This window comes from Homalodisca vitripennis, chromosome 2 (assembly GCF_021130785.1).
Source record: "Homalodisca vitripennis isolate AUS2020 chromosome 2, UT_GWSS_2.1, whole genome shotgun sequence".
Classification (NCBI taxonomy): Eukaryota; Metazoa; Arthropoda; class Insecta; order Hemiptera; family Cicadellidae; genus Homalodisca; species Homalodisca vitripennis.
In genome coordinates, this window is record NC_060208.1 from 93494019 (window position 1) to 93508026 (window position 14008).

Here is a 14008-nt window from a genome sequence, read left to right on the forward strand (position 1 = left end):
AGAGGTTTTAAATCGCTTATGACGATTTATACTTCAATAAGTTTGTTTACTTTGATATCCGAGACTGCTGAGAAATGTTTAATGGTAGCTACTCTGAATGTGACATTGTAAATATGTCGAGATGGGGTTTAAACCACATTATTGCTTCTTCTATGGCTTTATTGTAATCTTCTAAGCCTATCTTTAAAATATTAATTAAATGTAGTTTTTAGCGTATTGTAACTTTTTTATTTTCCTTCGTGTTTATGCGAGCCTGTCCTGTCTGCGTCCCTTAGAGAAAACTTTTAAATAATTTTATTTACATAATTGAAACCAAATTTTATCTGGTTATCTAAAAATGTGCATTGAATTAATAGTTTATATATTACTAGAGCTTAAACATATTTTTAATTGGTGTTGGCTCCTACTAACAGAATGTAGAAATAAATATATGTTGAAGAAATTAATACATTATTTTAGTCAATGTGTTCAAATTTAGAAATTTTAAATTAATAGCGAGATATAATTCAATTCCATTTCTGGGGATATGGGGTCCGCACAGCTCCGCATACAAAATGCATTAATCTACCCAGTTCCATGCGGTTCCACTGCCGTAATCTTAAAAGTTTATCAGCAGAAATAAATTATAAAACATTTACTAGTTTTATCAAAATACTGCTTATAACATTCTAATACAGTTTTTAAAATTAAACTAAACTACCTTCACTATAGTTACTTGTACTATAATCAAGCAGCTAAAAAGTAAAATAAAATTATAATCACCCGAAAAGAAAATTTCTTAAATCCAATATCGCACAAAGTTTAAAGGTGAAAAATTTCAAACGGCACGTTTAGTAAACAGTTAATTCTAATTTATACATTATAAACATTTTCCTCTTATTGCAGGTCTTCGAAATATAATGTGTAAGTATTCATAAGCGACGAAAAAATGTCACATTCAGAACTTTACGTCAAACTAATCAATACATTGGCTATTATGTTTGATGTATATACTATGAATATTACTATAATATTTGTTAATACATAGAAGAAGCTGTATCCTCTATAAAGGTACAGGTATTTAATATATCTTTTCAGCGAAGTAATTTAATGACGTCATTTACTACATAAGACCATTCTAAGAAAACTTGATCTTTTTAACCTTTTACACAACCGTGTTTTATCTCCAAGTTACATAATTTTGTATCACATAATTACTTTTTAGTATATTGAAATTCAGCGCTGTGTTCAAAAATTACATGTTATTATCCTCGAAAAACTTTAATTTTGTAACATTAATTTTATTTTTTTTTATGTTAATTCTTTTCATGTAGATGAAAGCGTTGAAGTCGGTTTACTTATATTTAAACATTTTAATTTTTGATGTCTAATATTCTGTGTTAGGGACTACAACAAAGATTTGGTTACTCAATTTAGTAGATATTATATTGTAGAAGGGCGTGCCGATTCATATTCTTTCATTAATTTTATCAAGATTTATTTATTCAAGATTTAACTTTCGCCTATTCCACACTGTTTTTTTAAGGTACAGTATATCTTGGGATTCATGAGATAAATCATAGAAATAGTCAGAAAAATACACCCATTTCATCTAATTGCACTCCGTTATGTTTCAAAGGCCTCTAGGAAAAACCTGATAGAGTTAATACTATTTCTCAAGTGTCTGTGAGGTAAACTATGTTTGTTTCATGAGCGTTACTTTCTGGACTTTCTTTTATCATACTTTTTATAAAACAGATTTAGCATTGCTTCCCATAGAAACGTCACTAAACGATTAGTATGTATGAAAGACGGTGTATTCACTAGCATATGTTAGTTCAGTTATGTACGTTAAATTAAAAATATACCTTAGCAACCTACTTCGTCTCGTTGATGCGTGTCTCAATTCTTACTGGAATGTCACGTGGAATCCTGATGTAACCTGAAAAGTTTCCTTAGCAACTCTCAGTTATTAAAAGGTGATTTGAACATTTCAAGACGGCAATCAACCCTCTCTCATTGCTCCAGACGGATTTGATATTGGTACAAACAGGGTTGAGGCGCCATAGTAATTATGAGGCAGTTTATTGGAAGAAACCTACATCTCGGCAACTGTTTTTTTTTCGTTACTCCTCTTGTTTGTAGCTCTCGTTCATTATCTGGAACACTAATATAGACTAGGGATCTAGGGGATGGGCTGACCTTAGTACGGGTGCCACTCAAGACCAAAGGGGGATCGGAATACAACCAATTATAGGACTCGGATAAATGCTAGTTAAGTGTTCAGCACTCTGCTTTAGACAGAGCCCCAGGATCTATGTTAGTGTCCGAAAGGGCGAAGGCCACCGTCGCGCAATAATGGTTGCCTCGGTTATGACCAGTATCGAAAACAAAACAAGAAAAACCCAACATATCCGGCAACCTGGATTAGGATATCTCTAACTAACATTTCCCTCTGCGGGATTAAATAATTGTAAATGTCTATGTAAAATAAACCAATTTATTATAGATGCGTAAACAGACAGTGACTTAAAACAAAATTAATACTTAATTATATTAAACAAATATTGTGTAAGAGTTTTAATCCTAATGCTCTAGCAGGATAAACAAAGGAATACAAGGGACTTTCAAACTGTAAAAAGGAAGAGGGTGTTTCTCTTACTTTAGCGGAGTCTTTACTGTCGCATGGAATGGGAAATGGTTCTTAAACACCTCCAGTATATTGTTTTTGTTACACTGTAAATGCACATTCTACGACTTTAACAGAAGAGAGCGTAGTCACAATTTTGACAGATTCAGGGAGGGAAGACGTATTTTGGGAGCGCCCACAAAAATACACACTAACTGTTATTTGTAAGGAACATCAAACTGCAATGAGGTCAAAACAATACTAACTCAGTGAGTGTGAACTGCATAGGAAAATGGAGAAAAACTACAGAAAAAATTGACCTAATAGATAAAGATGTAACAGATAAAAATAGATGAGGACATTTTATTTATTGGTTGCAAATACGAACACTATTTTTTAACTGTTATTAGGTAAAAGAAGGATACTCGTCTATAATTGTATTTCTCCAAAAAGGTAGATTTTGTTATTGGACGAAGTTGTTGATGGGCCGACAGAACTACCGGCACGGCCCGGCATGGATAAGACATTGTACGGTCAGCTACATGTGGGTGGCTGATGAAAGCACTGCTACTGTAGGGAGCTCACGTTTTGTGTAGCGAGGGATAAGGGGAGCTGAGTAGGTTCAAGCAAATTCCTTGATCTAGCTATCCCAAAAAAATGCCGCTATACTTACCCAACCCCCTCCCCCCCCGGCACTACCGAATTGCATGTCCTACCCAGGTGTAACCTTGTGTGCACCAGAGTAATACTCTGATAGTTTAGTATTAGAAACGGTGTATTCCACCGTTAAACAGGTCTATGAAACAGTGACACTTACAGTTTCCTAACTTATTTATAAGTTCCATTTAACAACAGTTCTTTACCGGAAGTAATATTAAGACTGTAAGTATAGGATTTCTTGGAAAATGCACTGTACTCTGATTTTTGGGTTGGCAGGCCCATATCGTTGGGAGTTACGGTTACCGGTCGTTTAATTTAGAGATAGCACGTTACTTGGATCGTATATACGAGCAGGCTAGATTGGGCAGGTAGGGAACAAAATTAGTCCTCAGACTTCTAGGCACGTAGTTGCGTTACTATGATGAAATAAAGTTCTTTTTAATACTTACTATTTGAATTAGAATAGAATCTTCGATCTATATTAGTTTTTAATTGAACAAGAAAGGACAGATCTGAGCGGTTAATATTCGGAACTGCTTTATTTATAACTCTAGAAGAGTCCTGGCATAGAGTTACCGAGCAACTAGATTTTGACAGGTTGTAAATACATTAACGGCCCGAAACACCCTCTAAACGAGTTTTATGACATCTTGAATCGAACGTATCTCTAGAAGTACTTCACCAGACATACGGACATGGCGTGTTGTCTTCGACTAATGAGAGACAAAAAGACATATCACCTGATCTCTGAGCTTATTCTTATACACCTAATCAATAATATGACGAAAAATAATACAAAAATACATGTAACATAAGTAACATTATGTAACGTGTCTATAGTAAGGTTATCTTCTATAAACAAATCACAACTATTTTTGTTTTAGTATAAGAGCGATTAATTGTGTTCTGAACTAATAACCCTTTATTTTAAGAATGCACAAGTTCCAATGGAATTCAATAATTAAACTCAGTATAAAATAATAGTAATTTTAATAAAATTTAAAATCAATAATACAGCAACGCCAAGCTATCTTTTTTACTTAGAATTTATTCTCAATTATTTCATGTTTTTAACCCATCAAAAGTTCACAAGTCCAGTCTTAAAACTAACAATCAATCAATCATTCAATAATTGTGTCCTTCAAGTTCTCAGTGCTAATGTTTCAACACAAACTCAAAATAAAAATCTTCATTAAACTTCAAAATAAAATAATCTTCTTATAATATAAAATACAACAAATAATAAAATACGACTTCTTCTCAAAATAAAATCAAACAAATTAAGATAATATTAATATTTAATTTATGAACAAAGACAATGTCCAACCAGTTAAAGTCAAAATTGTATCAATTTCAAACTACTTATTTTCTGTAAATTTCCAATTTGCAAATTATTGAATTATCTAGAATTATCCGCCTGGCTTTGAATGTTAAATTTAGGAACTTGTTAAGATATATATAGAAATCTCAGAAGATTAAATAAATTTTCTTTTGCAGTAGATTATTCCTGATTAAACCAAATTGAACAGGAAAAGATCATCAAGTAATTTTCTATTTCAATATTAAAACTCTAACTTTCACAAGTACCTCGCACATCTGCTGAAGACTTCTCCAAGTAACTAAAAATGACTATTATAGATTAATTAATTCAAACTTGAGACTTTAAATTTTGAAATAAATTTTAATCTTACAACTCAACAAACTCAACCTTCTTCCCGAAAAATCAAAACGGCCAAGAGTAGGCTAAACCTTAATACTTCTACACTCTCTGAGCACACAGCAAAGAAATCTCCTGAAAACGTGGTTGAAGCCACCGGAAGGATCTAGAAGTCCCTCCCACCATCTAATCAAGCTAACATTGGCCAATCAAAATTGAGCAACACAATGTCTGAGTTGAATGGTACCTATCCAACCCAGACATGTAACCTGTGCTCAATACCTACATACAAAAGGAAGCTTCTAGCATTCCTTGAACCCGAATTGACAAGAAATTCAGCACTGCTGGAAGGTTCACAATCTTTACAATTCAATTACTATATAAGTTTACAATTCTCTTAATTAAAAATAAAAATATTCCTATAAATAATTCAATAATATAGGAAGCATCCTATATCCTCCCTACCTTCAATGCTAGAAGCAAGGCTTCTAGTAATAATACGGGCAAACTACTAACATCAATTAGCAAGGGGCTTTATTAATAATGAGGACAAACTACTACTAACATCAATTAGCAAGAGGTTTTAGACCTCACCTACCTATTACCAGAAATAAAAAAAAATTTTTTTATACAACATTCACCTTACAAAGTTCAACCTTGAATATCCCTTAAACCAAGCAGATCAAAGAATAATTTCTTCCTACAATATGTTTACTTACAATTACTTTACAATATGTTTACCTAATCACCTACAATAAAAACAAGTTAAATTCAATTTAAGTTCAGAATATTTAAATTAGTACATCATCAATTAAGTTTACAGTTTAAAAACACTAAGTTACTTCTCTAAACATTATTCTATTGAAAACCATAATTTATTCTGTTAATTTAATTACACTACATCAAAACAATCAATATTTTAGAATCACTATAATCTTGTTACCTAAACAGACTCAGCTATATATAAATCAAATATTTACATTTAATGTTTGGTTAAGTCCTCAAAACTGATGAACAATATGTTTACAAACAAAGTTTAAAATGTAAACAAACAAGAATTATTAATGAAAGTTAAATATATATACTATGTTTCTTAACATCAATTAGACTACTAAAATATTATTTATTGTTACAAATCTTTGAATTTTAAAAACCTTAATTCTCCAAGTTTGTTTTGTACCTTAAAAGTACATAAAGTATAATAACCTATTTTGAATTTATTACAATTAAGTCAAAAGTTTTAAAGATCCCTTAAAACTAAATTATTTAATTATAACAAGTTTACTTTTACAATCAATAAGATACTAGTCAGTGTATAAACAAATTGATTAATTTTAAAATGAATTTAAGCAAATACAATGATCTAATATACAAATGATGCAAATACAATGATGTTTTATATTTATTATCATTAAATCAAATTTTAAAAAAGATCTTTAGAAGTAATTATTTAATTATTACAACTTTAGTTCAACAATCAATAAAATATTAGTCAGTACATAAACAATTGATTAATTTTGAAATCATTTTAAGCAAATACAAAGACTCATATTTTTACATAATTCATTAATTTAAATGTAAAGTAAGTATTCTAAAACTAACTATTTCGATGAATTTAGAAATGGAAAGTCTGTAGATAACGGTCCTGGTTATTGATCGAGAGCAGTTAACAATCTTATCTCGGTCCTTTGTTTGTGAGGCCCGCTGATAACGACAGTCCCTTCCGAAGCAGGTTATTCTGCAGACTGCTCCTGGTTCCAGCTCGGTCATCTCCTTCACCTCGCTCACACCCCATGACTTCGTTCCCTGGTTTTGAATTTGTCTCGTTCTCAGCAATGGTTCCATATGAAAAACATTTATTTAGAACCCTTTAAAAGTATATCTGTAAAGGTTAAATCATCAAATGTCCCTTTTTACTCACTCAGATAGAATTCTTTGTATACCCCCAAAACGTTTAAGTTATTTCATAAATACATTTATTTCGTCAGTCAACAACTTCATCAATCCACAGCACAAATCTTTACCATAAGGAAGCTTTCTACAAGATCATCTCTTCTCATCTTTAAACTGTGCAGTGCAGTTCTGTTAAAATAATGTTCTTTCTTTAAAAATTTTGGTAATCATTGTGGTGCAAATTAATACAAGTTAAATTCTTTTTATTTTAATTTTACTCAGTGCTAGTTACTTGTTAAGTTATTATGGATAACCAATCCAGGTAACAATTATATATAAGCTGTATCCTTTTTCACTAATTATTTTAATCTTAGTTTAGTGCTTATAATGAAGGTAATATCATGTTGTTCTTTCTCACTCTCACTGTGTAAACATTTACTCAGGGTTGTTGGAAAATTTCATGTTATAGACCACAACCTGGGATTTCTACAACAAATACAGATTATTTTTCCATCCAAATTTGTTATTACAACAGGAAGGGTAGGATTCACATTCACCAAATATATATAGTGTGTCTGTATGCGTGAATTAAACACATGTCTCATTGTACTTTCACTCATATGGTAACATGTATGTCGATTTCATAAAACAATAGTAATATCTATAACTAATTGGTTTGTTTATAAAATCCCACATTATTACATACTCATTAATCGTACAAGTTTCATGTATTAAACACTCACAGTCCCATGTCCAACCCAATCGCACACATGTCTCATTGTACTTTCACTCATCATATGGTAACATGTACGTAGATTTAATAAAACATTAGTAATATCTATAAACTAATTGGTTTGTTTATCAAATCTCACATTATCACATATTCATTAATAGTACAAGTTTCATGTATTAAAGACTCACAGTCCATGTCCTACCCTGAAATTTACACCATACACTTTCTACACCTATATTCATTTTACCATCATTGTTTTACCAGCTTCATGTTCATGCTGTGAACTCGCTTATATATATTTGCATCTCTCAGATCTTGCACCACAAAACTGACATCTGAAATTATGGCAATAATTTTGTAGGGGTCCTTCGTAAATGGCATCCAACTTTCTTTCTCTGAAAATTAACTTTACAATACACCAATATCACCCTTCTTAAATCTAAAATTGTTACCATATTTACTTAGTTTCTGATTTTTCAAACATTGTTGCTTCAAATTTTTGACTGCACTGATTAATTTATTTTTATTCTTTCCCCTTAATTTCATTATCTATTAAGTCCTTCAGATTCCACCTCAAACTTAAACTATTATTTGGTTTATAATTAAACATCAGTTCAAACGGGTTGATTTCACACTTTCATTGAATTTTACTATTTACTGATAATTGAATTTTTCCCAAATCTTTAGCCCATCCTCTTTTATTTTCAGAATAATAACCAATTTAAAACTTGATTTAAACTTCGTAAGGTAGACACTCCCCTTTTAATAAAAAATAAATTTGTATTCTTCAGTAGTTAAGCAAGTTGCATTGTCATCCACTATACATTCAGGTAATGAGAAATTATTAAGTAATACTATTTTCTAAGGCTCTTAACACATTACCTGATCTTATTTCACGCAGTGGAAGGAACAAAAGCGAATATATTCATATCTTCCATAACAATCATTATATATTGATATCCCTCTAAGATGTTCCACATTGACTAATACCTTTAATTAATAAGTTGTCATAATCTTTTTCTTGACTTTACGGCCACAGACCGGTTTACGATAAATACCCCTAAGTTTAATTTCAAACAACAGTTCGTCTTTACTAAGTAGGTCCACCTTCAGCGACATCGTTCACTAATTAAAGTTCAGTACTGTTCACAAAGTCACTTTATATTAGAGTTTATTCCTAACAGAATTATTTTTTATTAAAAATAATTTATCAATTAATTTAATCTTCCTTAAAAGTTCACACAAACACCAATCACTGTTCAAATCTCCTTCACATCAACCGCTCAATTATACCAAGCAGAGTTGCGCAATTATGTAACGTGTCTATAGTAAGGTTATCTTCTATAAACAAATCACAACTATTTTTGTTTTTAGTATAAGAGCGATTAATTGTGTTCTGAACTAATAACCCTTTATTTTAAGAATGCACAAGTTCCAATGGAATTCAATAATTAAACTCAGTATAAAATAATAGTAATTTTAATAAAATTTAAAATCAATAATACAGCAACGCCAAGCTATCTTTTTTACTTAGAATTTATTCTCAATTATTTCATGTTTTTAACCCATCAAAAGTTCACAAGTCCAGTCTTAAAACTAACAATCAATCAATCATTCAATAATTGTGTCCTTCAAGTTCTCAGTGCTAATGTTTCAACACAAACTCAAAATAAAAATCTTCATTAAACTTCAAAATAAAATAATCTTCTTATAATATAAAATACAACAAATAATAAAATACGACTTCTTCTCAAAATAAAAATCAAACAAATTAAGATAATATTAATATTTAATTTATGAACAAAGACAATGTCCAACCAGTTAAAGTCAAAATTGTATCAATTTCAAACTACTTATTTCTGTAAATTTCCAATTTGCAAATTATTGAATTATCTAGAATTATCCGCCTGGCTTTGAATGTTAAATTTAGGAACTTGTTAAGATATATATAGAATCTCAGAAGATTAAATAAATTTTCTTTTGCAGTAGATTATTCCTGATTAAACCAAATTGAACAGGAAAAGATCATCAAGTAATTTTCTATTTCAATATTAAACTCTAACTTTCACAGTACCTCGCACATCTGCTGAAGACTTCTCCAAGTAACTAAAATGACTATTATAGATTAATTAATTCAAACTTGAGACTTTAAATTTTGAAAATAAATTTTAATCTTACAACTCAACAAACTCAACCTTCTTCCCGAAAAATCAAAACGGCAAAGAGTAGGCTAAACCTTAATACGTCTACACTCTCTGAGCACACAGCAAAGAAATCTCCTGAAAACGTGGTTGAAGCCACCGGAAGGATCTAGAAGTCCCTCCCACCATCTAATCAAGCTAACATTGGCCAATCAAAATTGAGCAACACAATGTCTGAGTTGAATGGTACCTATCCAACCCAGACATGTAACCTGTGCTCAATACCTACATACAAAAAGGAAGCTTCTAGCATTCCTTGAACCCGAATTGACAAGAAATTCAGCACTGCTGGAAGGTTCACAATCTTACAATTCAATTACTATATAAGTTTTACAATTCTCTTAATTAAAAATAAAAATATTCCTATAAATAATTCAATAATATAGGAAGCATCCTATACATTATTAGACATTAGAGTTAAGATTATAATAACGAAAAATGTAGTAAATATTACACGAGCACAATATAATGCTAAAGTCAAGTGGTTATTTCTATAAAGCTAAATGTCTTATCTGATTTGATGAGTACTGACTTACAAATAATGTATACATTAGGACCTATTATACTTGTCTCACATTATAGGTTACGGTGAACACGATTATCCAATAAAGTGTCTACTTAGTAATTTTCCTGACAATTGCTAAAGAAGTACTATTTATATAGAAACGTTGCCAAATACCAATTTTCTGAAGATTGTGGAAGATAAATAGAAAAGTTATTGGGCGGATAAATATTATATAAAGTTTTATTTAATATAAAACTAATATTAAATATTTAATAAAATACTTAATTTTATGTATGTTTGAGTATACTACTATTGTAAACATTTCCTTATTTTATTATAAAAACCTATATATAATTCTTAAATAAGTTAAATAAACATATTAAAGTTAATAAACATAATAAGACTTGCATAGCTATAAATTACATGGTCATATTGATTAGAAACTATTTTAGATAAGAAAAACAATTTCAACAATTCCCTTTCCAAATGGTAAAGTACGTCCTAAATCATAAAAATTGGAGTGATACATCTAATGTTTATGGACTCCAGTCTCAGAGGTTGGTGATGTTTTATACATTACACTGCTTTACTCGTGACAGTTTATCTTCATCGTAGAATCTAACATGAATCTTACATCACTAAGTGGAGAAGTTATAATGTCTTAGACACTCCACTGACAGGAAATGTTTATGTATAAGACAATAAGGGATTTACCATTTTTATGTAAAAGAATAAAAGAATGCACATTATTATTTCACTATTAAAACAGTTTGTCTATTGTAAGGTAAATAAATATATGCTTTCTTCTAATAAATTAATTTGGTATTTACTTAAACGTTTATAATGTAAACTTATTAAAATTATTGAAAGGAGTTTATTTCAATTGCGAAACTTAAAGTATATAGCTTATTAAAATGTATTGCAAAGGTAATAGGTGAGTTTACTTCAGACTACAAAATAAACATAAACACACGTGTTATTAAACATTAGCATTAGAAAGTATATGTACCGTTATTTCGTTGATGTTGTAATACGTTGTATCTGATAACTCTGCTACTCGTTACAGGTTAGTATTATTTTTCTCCGATGTTCTTAAAACTAAATTCTTGTTGAAATTATAACTCAATTGGCACGAGTAGTAATCTTTTCTTTCAAGAACTTTGTAGCGGATTATCTGGCTGCTGAGGAACTTCTCGTGCGCTTTGACCGCGCAAGTGAGATTAACTTTTTCGTATTATAAATTAGCTCTTTCGTGCGAGAGATGTATTTTAAATGTTTTATAAGTTAATTGGTAAATATTAAAGTAACCTACCATGTGATGAAACCACCTTATCGTGAATATAAGTTGTCTCAACAAATGGCTAATCCTGTCGTGATTTTGTTTTAGGCGAATTCAAGTACTTTGAGATCTACTTCTAGTACTACGCAGAGTTCAAGTACTGTTCTTCATGACTAATCTTTTAGACTTCTAATTTTCCTCTTTCTATTCTTTCTTTCTCATCATGACTACAGCTGTAATGTCGAGCCAAGATGCTTGTATGTTCTTATTTAACATCTAGGTGTGGTGCTTGTAAGTTTTATTCGTCGCAATTAAACCTATAAGTTAACTTTGCTTTATTGAGTATTTAGTACTATGACCTCAGAGATCTCCACCTCCATGTGTTACGTCTATTCGGTACCAAAGCATTATTTCAAAAACTAGTTTATTATATTTTGCAAATTATTTTCTGCTTCTTATACACCGAATTAGTAGTATTTATAAAAGAAATAAAATGGTCGTTTTCCGCAAATGGATTCCGGAATACTTCAAATATTTTTGACCAAAATTATTCAGGAATTGGGAATCAAAACTTGATAAATATATATTAAAACGGTAAACAATTTATAAAAAAATACAGTATTGAATGATTAACGAGTGGTTTGCTTTAAATTATAATCGAACAATATTACAAAAATTGTCTGTTTCATGTTAAGATACTTTTTTTCAAGACACCTTTAAAAAAGAATGGGGTTATTATGGGATTTTATTCCCAAAATGAGGTATTTTAAGTTGAGCCGTGTAATCTGAAGTGTTTTTATAAGTACACAAAGTAATTCCAAAATGTTGAATACACCATATTGAAAGTTTTAGAGAACTCCAAATATAAAAGTAAGGACCCGCAATAGTTTTCAATATCAGTTTCTTCATTTCTTTCATAAATAACAATATAATGAATAGGTTAAATCCTGTTGTGTTTAAATGTTATTTCTGTTCTCTTTGTTAAAATTTCTGAGAGGTAAAAAGGGAATATTACATACATAAACTGAGCCTGCTAAAAGAACATAAGTATTATTCAACTGTGGGTTAAATCTCGTCCTTTACCTGGATAACTACTCTTTAATTAGCGCCCCTGTGCTTAAATGGAACAAGTGGATGTTGAGTGAGAATGCTAAGCTTTAGTAGTGTAGTAACATAACAATACTTTACATTTCAGTAAAAAAACTACCGAAATTAAAACTTTAAAACTCATTGTGTTACATAAAATCGCAAAATGCAAATATTACAATGTATGTAACTTTAAAAATAACCACTTTATCCATATGACTGTGTTACGTATTAATATGTAAAGTATAAGTCTATCAACATATTTTAACAATTGTACTAAATATTAATAACATGCATGTTGAATGTTCTCAATGGTAAAAACTAAATTTCCTTTCCATCGAGTTGGCCTAGGAAGTCTGAGCGCATGATTTTCAGGATGACAATTACGCCAATAAGATAAAGGGGGAAATTATCAAAGCTTCCATAACCGTGTAGCAAATATAATATGTTAATCGTCATAGTTTTTTAATGTTGAAATTAATAAATCATCTTGCGCTCAGTGAATCGTCTAAAATTTGTCGCTGTTTCAGACTTAACCCCTAAAATCTGTAGTCTTCTGAAGAGTCAAAAGTCATCTAAATCATCTAGTATGTCTAAAATATCAACCAGATGTTTATTGTACACAAGTTGTCACATTTACAGTTACATTGGGGCATCTATACAGCATTGCTTACAGATAATTAGAAAGTACAATTTATATTTCAAGTAATATGTTTAATTTTCTAAGTGTTAATCATCGTGTTCATTATGGGGTGAACCATTAAAAGCTATTCCGTGTCATGCTTTATAGATAATAAGTCTTATATTGGTAAGCAAGTATGAACAATATAAAAGAACGCCAGAGCATATGTAGCGTAACAGACTTCGATGAAGATGTACGCAAAAGTCTATAGTTTATTTAATTTTCGATATGACACACTGACCTATAGACTTTTATAACGATCAGCCATATCTCATGCAGGCACATGCGTCATCATAGAACTATATCTTGTTGTATATAAATAATACATACGATTATTAGTGGCTGAGGATAGCGTAACGGAATTTTACGTTAAACGACTTTATCGACCAGTCGAACAAAGTAACCTTCCTGAGTTTCATTATTGAGTTTATATGACGTGTTAAAAGCCAAATGATTGAAGTGTACATTTAATTAGTTCTTTCTTGAAGTATTATGCTGGCACTTAGATATACGTAATAGATTTTTTCAGTCTCTCGAGTAGTAAGTTTTGTTAACACTCAGGCAATAAAACCATTTATTGAAGTATAATATTTTCCAGAAGAGGTTCTGTTTGTATAAATGACAAATAGCTAAATTAGTGATATAAATAATCACAAAGCTGGAAAACTCCAGACTACGTTATGCGTAAAAGGCTTTACTGAGAA